Source organism: Macadamia integrifolia, chromosome 13 (assembly GCF_013358625.1).
Source record: "Macadamia integrifolia cultivar HAES 741 chromosome 13, SCU_Mint_v3, whole genome shotgun sequence".
NCBI lineage: Eukaryota > Viridiplantae > Streptophyta > Magnoliopsida > Proteales > Proteaceae > Macadamia > Macadamia integrifolia.
Window position 1 is genome coordinate 27,224,442 of NC_056569.1, and position 12,246 is coordinate 27,236,687.

Consider the following 12,246-nt stretch of genomic DNA (forward strand, 5'->3'; position numbering starts at 1 on the left):
CAAATTATGTGTAGCTTAGCCATCTTCATATTATTATGACATGTGTGTTGTGTTTATTTTCTCAATGTCAAATGATGATGTGATTATGTGATGAATGATGACATCATTGTGCATAATGTATTAATAGACTAGATGCCTTAGTCGGCTTGGAAACGAGTGCATTGGTGGCCCGTGGAATGGGATGCGGTGGCACTATGCAATCGTACTATGTCATATAGGAGCATGCGGTGTAGGATTATCATCTTCCTGTGCTACGACCCTTCCCAACAGGGGTTGAGGTATTGGGTTACCATTTGGGGGGAAGTAGTGGTCGCAGTTGTTGGGTCACTGTGGCGGTTAGACAAACGCCCGGCTGGTCATTAGGTTAGTCGGCAACCCCGGTGGTATATTCAAGAGGGTCAATCGTACTGCTTTTAAATTATTGGAGTCAGCACTTTTATTTTCTATCATTTACTTTTATGTTAAGAGCCGGTGGTCGGCATGCTTTACTTTTTCGAGTACTCACGGTGGGCCTTCTCCGATAGCCCTATGGGCGTATCGCGGGATGGAGTTCGTGGCTCGTACCCGGAGTATACGCGCACTGTGGTTGTAGTAGCACTAAATCAAAGACTTAGTAATGTTGTTTAGGTGGATGTGATGAAAAGTGAATTGCATAGCATATAGTGCATATGGTTGTAATTATTGTGTGGACTGTTGTGTGGTCCTCCTTTTCACTTACTGAGCTAGTGAGCTCATCCCACGTGTACATTTCTTTTAGATGATTTTGTAGGTCATCAGCCTGGGGATCAAGGGTCAGGTCCCACAGTTGAATTCCCCGAAAAGGATTGGTGGGTCCCCAAGGACTATGAGCACGGCACTGATTGCACGTGCGAGGGCTGTGCTGTGGGACCACAGCAGTGACTCCATACAGGGTTACTTTTTTATTCTTTTGATGATCCCTTTTGTGTACTTGATATGTAAATTGTATTCTTTTTGTGTAAATATCATGCCTGCGGGCCCACATGTATTTAACTATGTACTACAATTTGGGTATCAAGTGTATTGAGGATATTTACAGGTAAATTAAGTCTTCCGCTGAACTGTTGAACATTTTCTTAGTTGTGTGTATATGTTGTGATTGGATATTGTATCAGATGATCCTGGCAGGTTTGGGTTAACCGGAGTTAACCCGGTCATCGGTCCAGTTCCGTGTGAACGGGGTGTGACACTTACATTGGGCACGAGTGAAATGAGGAAATGAAATCCTCATTTCTAACTTATGAGTTAAGTTGGGCCTCAAGGTCCGTTTGGTTGAACCCTTTTTGGTCCAATCGGGTTGATCCGATTTTCGGAGCACGAGGACCCATCTACTTAGGTTTGTAAATTGCTCATATCATGAGGAAGGTGTGGAGGATGATTTGGGATCATTCGGGACTGCCTACGATGCAAGTGGTGGGACCCACGGGCATCGAAACCTTGACAGCACCCTGTTTGATCACCGAAAACAGTCATCGGATTCAGGCCCAGGCTGTTTCTAGTGGTAAGACAACCTTGACCGTTTGATGCCCCTTAATTGGTCACGCATAGGTATTTGCTCTCGGTCGTGCTCATAGTCTTTCGATAATGTTGGTACATATAGAGATTCATGTGTGGGGTGTGGGGAGTCGGGTCACTTACCATCCGGGATCGGAAAGTACGAATTCCCTCTAGTTGGACTAGCACACAATGCACAAACACGTGGGATCATCTTTTCCCCTTTGGCAATAGGCAGCTACAAGCCAAAACCCGACTGTACTCTCGATCTTCAATCCGAGACCAATCACAATAGTTCAAATTAGACAGGGTCAGGGCACAGGTGTAACAGATGATCGAGAGAAAATCGATGATGATGATCATAAGACAATAGTAGATGTTGATCAAGGGTTGATCAGAGGTGTTAATCGCTTAGAGGAAGTGGCCAAGATCAAGATGAAATGTTTTTATTTTATTGTTTCCAATGTAATAGTTATTTTTATATAACTTGCATTCACACTATCACTTAACTAAGTTGAGTGGAAGTAGCTAATGAGGCTATGTTACTCCCACCCATCATGGAGTCAAACTGACTTGCATAAGATGCAAAGTCAAATTGACTCCGGATGCCATCCCATAACCACTATAGTTGTTAATTTACATGTGATGCTTATTTTAATTGTTTAACATAAATACTTATTTTAATATATGTGATATAAAGATTAATTTATATACATATAGACAGTGCATTGAATGTATGTCTATATGATTATCTATATATATATATATATATGTATTCCTGTTTCCCTCATTATAAAGCAAGTGTGACATAAAAAACCCTAACTGGTGGGATTCTCGCGGCCTCCTATGGTCGGTGAGGGTAGAGGTTTCATAGGTCAATTCTGGTAAATGCCGATAGGATAATGCTTGTGATTGATCAATGAATGATCTACAGTCATCTCCTATGTGATAAGTAGAGGCTATGGTCAGTGAGAGGTGTACTGTGATAGTAGACACTAGCTCATGATGCCATGATTCACTCTAAGACGATGGGTATACACTTGACGTGAGTATGTGTCAGCCGATAGGAATGGACATGGTGCTCAGGTGGTTAAAATTATTGGAAGTCTTTGTGATGGACAGAATCAGTCCAGTCAATCAACACGTGTACAATGAACTCTGATAGGCTAAATTATACATATAAGGGTTGAATTATTTGAATTCACACCCCAAAGCTTTGAGGGAAGCTTAAGGTGTAAGAACCATTGATTGAGCTTCGTCCACTTATATTCAATGGTATGTATCTGTAAATTAATTGTACATCATTGTCTATTTTACCATCACTAACCCACTAATTATTATAATGTTGACCCCTTCTTTAATCTAATTATTTGGAATAGACAAGACTATTTACTCATGCATGTATTTAAGTAAATTGGTTTATCCTGAGAGATGATACTCTTTCCCTAGTTGATTCTATGATACTCTTTATAAATTACCAAGGGTTATAGACATGATAAGGATGCTAAGGAGATATTTGATGAATAAACTAAAGATGCTTATTGATTGTCAACTAAGGTCTATTATATTACCCAAGATGACTTAAGGTTCTTCAATTCTTGATTATATCATAATAATGATAGGTCACACTATGAGATTGGAAACCCTTAAGTGATTCATGGATGCTTATTTCAATGTCTTAACCATGTCACCAACTACACCAAATGTAATTGGTGGAAACTTTTGTTTATGAAAAGTCAGGGGCAATAGTAATGGCGTTTGTAGTTTTCTCTTCATGTTCAATACCCAGTGGTCAAAACAAAAAAAAGGAATGTGTGGGTGTGACCCATGCATCAAGTACTATGGAAAAGAATAATACAAAGAGTTGTCATCTTTACCTAGCCATCTTATAAAAGTAGCTGAATGAAATTTTTTCATAAAACACTTGTCCTGTTTGAATAAACTGTGTTGGTATGACCAACTACCGCATTATATGTATGGACTTTGGTTCCTCATGCATGTTTACAAACTAATTGTATGGTTTAAATATGACAAGAATATCTCATAGCAACCAAAAATCATCTTTTAACCAGGACTAGAGCAGTTATCATGATATGGTAATGAAAAAAAAAATTATGTGTGCTCTAGTTAACTTCACACTTTTGGCGTTTGTCGTAAGGTTGTATAAAGTTAATAGAATTTATATGTTAGGAGGGATAAGCCTCTAGAATGTCTGAAGGAAAATCTTATGTCAACTTATAAGTCCTATTTATGAAGATATATGACCAAGTCTTTTTTTTTTTTTCAAAAAGGTTGTAGAGGAGTTAATTTATATTAATGTAGATCATCCAGTAAATACTCTACCTGACAAAGGCATGAGTGTTAACTCTTAATTAGATCAAGTGAGAGTATTTATCATATATTCTTTGGATTATCTAAAGCAATATAAGATCTCTAATTGAGATACCCAGAGATATTATATTATATGATGTAGTAAAAAGATCGAATTGGATATTGTAAGACAATGTTTGACAGCTATTTTATTAGTATTGTTCTTTTAAAATAGCAGTATTCATTTTGAATAAGTATCCATCTAAATTTATACCTAAAGAACCTTTTGAATAGTAAAATGTGTGAAAGCTTATTCTACAATTTCTTAAGGTATGGAGACCGTTTAGCTTAAATGCAAAGGCGGTTGACATATGAGATGAAATACAACAATAAATAGCACAGGATTTGATAATTCTATTTGGTTGACTTTTCTTTAAGAGAATTATATTACATTGTGATATAGAATAGTTCTATGTGTATTGATTAAATTGATATTTGTAACTCACATGTTTTGTGGAACATCCTTGAAGGTCTCAGTGTTGTAGGAGGATAATTAAACTTCCTATTAATTATACCTTCTTATAAAGGAGGATGACTATGTAGAAAAGTTCTACAAATAAGTATGGTTCTTCATAATCAAATAGACTTTTGTTGAGGTTGTAAAGGATATAAACACAGAAGATAATAGAAAATTGAGCTTTAGAATAATTTCTTTTCATTCTTACCAAATCTGGATTTTTATAGATCCACTATAAGGCGTATGCCCATTGAATGTAAGTGGATCTGTATAAAGATGAAAGAAAATGTTGAAAGAAAGGAAAAATTCAAAGCATGATTTTTGACGAATGGTATACCCTCAGGGTTTCATTATTGATAGATGCACACTGTGATAATCATAGATTCAATTGTTAATAGGAGAAGAGTGCATATCATTAAGATCTAATCGATCTCTTGAGTGTTTCTATTATCTGAAATATTCACCTTTGATTAAATAATAAATCATTTATTTTGATCAATTTTTGAATGGACCAAGTGATCAGTGAGAATACAAATATTTTTTAAGATAAAATAGTTGGATTGTTGTCAAGCTTTAGTAATTGAGAATTGCTGAGAAATGAACCTAAGTTCGTAATGTTACTACTTGTCAATCCATGTAATAACTAATTATTTGGACATTTGACAAGTGTGACAGGTTATCCATTATATTCAAGGTTTTGCATTTAAGGATAGTGTTATATTTTGGAATAGTTCCAAAGAGCAATTAATCTTGGATTTCACTATAGTAGTAAAATATTTGGCAATTAGCTAAGTTGTTTGGTTGATAAAAGTTCTTGACTAAACAAGCGACTATTTATAAATTTGTAAAACTACTTATTGTCCAAATATGTGATAATGAGAATGTTTTACACTTGAATAGGGAATTCAAGTTGCATCATGTAGAAATATTAATCTAGACAACTGATGAGATTAGCTCAGAGGAATAATTTTTTTTAATCTCTTTACTAAGGGATTGATGTAGGATGTGAATATGTTGACAGCATGTAAGACAACTTGATGGTTTTGATGTACAAGTGGGAGTTTGTTGAAAAAATTCCATCATCAATCCATATTTATTTGGAAATTATATAAATTAATTTGCATGATTTAAATAACGGGTCTTAGTAAGTCCTTAGGTTTTAACCTAAAATTGTTCACAACTAAGGACAGGACTGGAATCTTGTGTAAATGGTCGTCGTATTGTGTGTACCTAGGAATGGAGATTCCAGGGCACAAGTGTGAATGTACATATAGTGTGTACATTGAACCGGATCATATGAGAAAATTTCAAGTGTGTGTTACTTTCTGTTGATTTGAAATGAAATTCTCATGAGTAGGGTATGGTCGATCCTTTGACCTGAGGGATTCTTATTGATTCGATCACACATTGTGAGTTTTGGTGTACCAACGGTTGATGTATCCCTAACTATATATTGGTGTACTGGATTCGTATTGTTTGGTCGTATTTGAAAGAAATTCCTAACAAGGAATCCATTACCCTAATTAGGAGAATATCAAAGAGCGAGAATGACTGTACTTAATTGGACATAAATCCGGTACCAGTGGCATTTTTGTAAATAATTTACAAAATTTTTTAAATTAATATTTATTTTCGTAAATAATTTTGAAAAATGTTTTCTTTGGTCCAATCAGAATTGCAGAATCTCTAAAAAAAATTCTATAGACTGGGGATATATCAGTATTGTTACACCTGTGCCCTGACCCAGTCTAATTTAAACTGTGGTGATAGGTCTCGGACTGAAGATTGGGAGTACAGCTGGGTTTTGGCTCGCGACCACCCATGGTCGAAGGGGGAGAGATGACCGCACATGTTCGTGCACTGTGTGCCAGTCCAACTGGAGGGGATTCGTACCTTCCAATCCCAAACGGTAAGTGACTTGACTCCCCATACATGAATCCTGGCACATACCAGCATTGCTGGAAGACTATGAGCATGGTCGAGGTTAACCACTTGTGTAAGACCAGCTGGTAGACAGCAAGCAGTCAAGATAGTCTGCTTTCTTGACCACTGGAAATATGCCACCAGAAACATCCTAGGCCTGAATCCGGTGACTGTTTTTGGTGACCAAACAGGCTATTGTCTGGGTTCTGATGCCCGTGGGTCCCGTCATTCGCATGTGGATAGTCCTGGATGATCCCAAATCATCCTCCACACCTTCCTCGTGATGTGAACACTTTACAGACATAAGTAGTTGATTCCTCGTGCTCCGAAGATCGGATTAACCTGATTAGACTAAGTAGGGTTCAACCAAATAGGAACTAGGGCAAATTTTCCTTATAAGTGGGAAATAAGGAATTCATTTCCTCATTTCTCATTTTCCCAAACGTAAGAGAGGAGAGGAAGGAGAAGAAGAGAAGGAAGAAGAGGGGGAAAGGACTTACCTTGTTCCCGGTTGTCGCATCATTGTCGAAAATCCCTGCTGGAGGTAAGTACAACCTCCCATACAACTCTCTCTCTCTTTATTTTGACCTAGGTTAAGCTAGGTTTGGATGGAATCTTAGTACACAGATCATGTTGAGCTCGGGGAATGTGTGTTCCACCTCCCCGGTGCCATTGTTGAGCTCTAACCGAGTCCAGTGAGCTCCGGTAACAAGATTGGCCAAATGACCAATTAGGGTTTCAATCGTTCAATCGACAAATCTCTCAAATAGCTCGATGGAATCGGGATTTTATTGTCTTAGAAAGATGCTAGGAACATCCCCTACAAACTCCATGGAACAAATCCCTACGATTGGGCCCGAGCCGAAAAGCCCCAAATTACACTGGCAGTTCTGTACTGCCACCAGAAACAAGCCACCGGAAACACTGGACCTGCTACTTGTGGGTTGTTTCCTGTGAACCCCTGAGCCTTAGGAGCTCTCTGCCACCTCCATTGGAAACAACACTGATATTTTTGGTGGGAAGTGTTTGTTTCTGGTGGGTGTTTCCGGTGACATTACTGTCACTAATGGATCTTGTCTGTGCTCTTTGGGGTTGACCCATGTGGGCCCCTCCCAATGTTCTCGACACGTATTGATATACAATTGCCTCTTTGTCTAAGACAGTGACGCGCACGTGCCTCGAAGTCGATGGCCGTACTTAAACCCTAACACACACGAGCATAAACAAAGTGAGGGATGGTTGCTTTATTTTTGGGAATGTTTATTATTTAGAATTGCTCACAAGTGTAGAATTACATGTTAATTATATTGTTCATATGCTAATGATGTTATATCACATATTACATTTTATGATTATGATATGAATTATTTATGGAGATGTATGGTGGGATCCGGTGTGGCTGAGGTGGTACTGGTACCGTGATCGCTGTGTGTTTGTTGTATATATGAGACAGAAATCCGACGTGGCCGAGGTGGCACCGGTGCCGTGATTGTTGTATGCTTGTTGCATTCATGCATTGATTATGTGCATTAGAGTTAGTTGTCACGGTTACCAGTATCGTGTGCTCCGGGACTACATGTGGAAATGGATACGCTTCAAGACCAACGATTGGTACCGGTGTTGCGTAGTCCATACTCAACTGTTATATGTGTGCTAGATTAGATAAACTGTTGCAGGTTACATTTTGTGGTGGAGGTGTTATCGATATCGTGTACCCTGGGACTGTACTTGGAGATGGATTACACTTTGTGGTCGATGTGTTACCGGATCGTGTAATTCATACTAACTATATCATTATGAAGGCATGTAGCATATTTTGGTTAGGTATCACTCCCTATGCTGTGAACTCTTGCCAATAGAGGTTAAGGTGTTGGATAATCCATTGTGGTATGTTTGATGTGCCTTTCCAGAATGCCACACCTACAGTACGATGTGATTGTTGCCGGAGGCGGGAACTTGTCAAGTATGACCAGTGATTAGTACCGATGTCTTGATAGCCAAGAGGGGATTATCAGGGGTTTGCTGGATGACCCATGGACGTATATAGGGACCAATAGGCTTCTATTCATGGCTAGGGTTTGTTCCCTACGTAGTTGATGGCGGTTCCGAGATGAGGGATACAGCCTAATGTGCCGTAGTAGTATTTACCAAACTTAGTTGTATTGTTAGGTGGATAATAAAATAAATGAATTGCATCACGAGCATCATGGACTATGTGTTTAAATTCTGTTATCATGCATCATGAATTATTACTGCGATTGTTTTGCTTGGATGTGCTTGAACCTCACCCCTCACTAAGCGAGTTGGAAAGCTCACCCACGTATACACCCCTTTTTAGATGATGATCCAGGTACTGTGGTGCCGATGGCATGTGACCTAGTATTCTCTGGGTCAGAGTATGGTGTGAGCAACTGGTGGATGCCAGAAGTGAAAGAGCACGATCAGGATTGTGCTTGCGACCACTGTGCTTACGCTGCACCATGAGATTGTACATCATATTTTTGACACTTTTGATATATACTGTGGATGGCATATTTTGGGATTGAGTCTTAGATAATTGTAATAGAAAACTTGGTTATGGATATTATATTATCATTAGATATTTTCCCATTTTATTGATGATTCCACTATTATACTCTGATTCCGCTGCTTTAGGTTGGTTTGTGATGTGAGATTGTGAAATGTTAAGGTACTGCGATCAAAGATCCTGGTAGGTTGTAAGATAGGTACGTGTCTTACTCATACCACCGGTATTCCTAATGATAAGTTGGGTCTATTGGAAGTGGGGTGTGACAAGTATACACATGCCCTATAGTCTATAATGTGATATTGTATTGTGGAGGGACTAATGCATAATAATCTACTTAATTTAGGTAATGATTATTACATCTACCTGGCATCACATGTGTTGATTAACCCTGTATTATGAATACAATATTGTTAAGATGCATAACATGCTAGGTGGAATCCCAATGGGATCCTACCCCTTTCCTATAATTTCAACCCATATGTATGGCGTCTTAAAGGTCATGAATTCTTTTTCATGATCTAAGATTTTGGATCCTCATGTGAGATAAGATCTCATATTAGGATGGAGGAGATTGCTAGGAAAAAGAATCTTTAATATTTATTTTCCTTATAATTTGATTTTGTCATTAAGATAAGATTTGAGTTATAAGTCTTTTATTATAAAAATGACTCAATAATGTGGAAGAGGAGGACATATCTCTCACGGTTCCCTCCCTCATCTAGAATCGCCTCTCCCATCTCCTCTCTCTTCCTCTTTGAGTGATCAAATATAATAATCAGAGTTTTATGAAAACCCTGACGATTGTGGAGGAGCTTAGATCCAAGGAAAAGCAAAGTTGTACGTGTGAGAAGGACTCACTGTGAAAGGGCTAAGATCACATAGAGGCTTTGCACTTGTGGATTTTCAAGTAATGATCTAAACCCCCTTTATTGATTATTTGTTGAATGGTCATCCCTACCGATAGGACAACCTAAATTGCTTCCGCGGATACCGTCTTTCAAACTGAACCTACCTTCTTCATCCTTCTTCTCCTTCTTTTCCATTGATCAAACCCATCTCTTCTCCACTACTCTTCTCCTTTTTTTCCATTGAATGAACCCACCTTCTCTACTCCTCTTCTTTTCCCTTTGCTGAAGCCTGAACTCCATCTTCTTCTTCTCACTCCTAACCATCTCTAGCCATAACCTGCAGCCGCCATCTCCTGTTCCTTGGCCAAAGGTTGAAACGCCATATCAACCGTGTCTATGAGTGATCATCAACCCATTTTGTGGTACACAAATATCCCCCACTATACTCCAGCGTCGCTTGCGACCAGTCCCACCGATCTTCACGGAACAGATATCAGGTGCTTTCTCTCTCTCTCTTTCGGTATTGTGTGTGGTCACTTCCACAAAAACTTTTGTTTCATTTTTCTTCATTCATTTCATCTTGGCATGTAATACAACCCCATCCCCATTTTTATTCCCTGTTGTGCGCGATGTTCTTTGCATAGTCGTTGCCCGGTGCTCCCTTGGCTGAAACTTTGGGTACTCTGCTTCTTTCGGCAGCCCTCGGATGGCTCGTTCCTTTGAATCTGCAGCCACTCCTTAGAAGCCATAGGTTGGAACTCCATAGTGATGGAGCCGTAGTATCAAGGGTTGTGATTTATTTGGCTTTTATGTTCCGGATCCAATTGATACATTTACCTCATTTTGGACTTAGGCAAAAAGGTAGGGTTTGGCCCTAATAAAATGGCTTTTTTTTTTTTTTTTGGTACAATAAAAAAATGCCCATTTAGGGTATGTCTCTCTCTTATTTTTGGGTAAGGAGTGTATGTCTCTCTTGGACCATGTGAATTTGGCCCATCTAAGTTTTAGATTCAATATCTAATTGTTGGCTATAAATCTCTTTTATTTGGTTTGAATTTGAGTCTAAGTTGGGCATCATGGTTTACTATTTTCCAAACTGGTTTTGGGGTCTTAAAAATTAAATGTGAGCCTTTTCTTTTCAATCTGATTTGGTGGTCATGGGTCTAGGGACGTAGCCAGAATGCATTTAGTCTAGGAAGGACATGGTTGGCCCTCTAAACTGGCTTCTAGTATTAGGTGCATATTGGGGATTTGGCTTGTGCTTTGGAGCTCTTAGCTCATTTATGTCAAGTGTAACAAAAATCAGATTATGTTTAAAGTAATATTTTTAGTCTATTTAACTCATTCAAATAGTTTTTCCCTTTTTAGTGTGCTTAGCTTTCTTTAGTCAATTTAATTAGCTTTAAATTATTGTATTAAGTTTCTTCAATTAGTTTAATCGTTTAACTCATTCATGTCATTTTCCAAATAATGGGTGAGGGGATATCATTGGGCCTTATATAATTTACGAAAAAGAAAAAGAATACAAAAAAACAAAAACGCCTATTAGGAGCCCGTTTGGTAATGATTTTGATCTGAGAACCCCATTCTTTGATAAAATCATCTATTTGTGTTACTTCATTAAAATATGATATTTTGACTCTATTTAGGCGTTTGGTAAACCTGTTCGGAAACCTTTTGGGGACAATTCCTGGAAGTCAAAAATCTATTAAAAGTGGTAACCATAACCTTTAACCATGGCTATACCTATACATATAGAGGACGTAAAAAACTCATTAAAATTGGGACCTTGTAGCACTAAAAAAATGAACAGATCGATCGAGTCAACTAATAGAGCTTTCCCGCTTCCTCTTTGGATCACGAGGACAAGGTTTGACTTGAATCCCATTCCAGTGATGTTGAATCTTGTAACCTGCTGAGCTCTTAGGTTCTTTCCGAGCCTTCTTCATTTGCAAATCTTTTTTACAGAGAGTGTTGCTAGCCTTGACAGAGAGATTTAACAAATTAGGGAGGGAGACGGGTATGCGTTGCTTGGAGAGTGGCAATAGGAGGTAAATTTGATCAAATTGCAGCTCGTCTTCATACGCCAACGGAGGAATGCAAGTGTCAGGATAAATGGAGTCAGACTTGCAGAGGAAGCAATTGGGGTTCTGCAAGACACATCTGTTGGTGTATGATGTCTTGTATTCTGTCGCAGTTTAATCCAGGGAGTACTGGTGCAGCACCTAGACAGGCAGGACGACGGTCCTGCTAGCCGGTTAGCGGGCCGTGGGGGTTGCAAGGGGGGCAGGAGGCCCCCCTGCATAGCAGGGGGTGTAGGGGGGCGCAGGCCGCACAGCCCCCCGCTCGAATTTTTTATTTGAGGGCAATTGTATTTTAATCCGGATTAGGGTTTTTTCGCTATATATTTGTAGCGAGGGTTTCTTTCTCTGTAATGCAAGCAATACTGAGAGGTGTGAGGACGAGCGTTGTAACCCTATTCTCCATTGATAGTGAAGCAGGATCTCATCTCACCGGGGACGTAGGCAACCTTGCCGAACCTCGTAAAATCCGTGTGCATTGTTTGTTTTGTTTTTCCATTATCTTCTGCATCGTTTTAGGGTTGC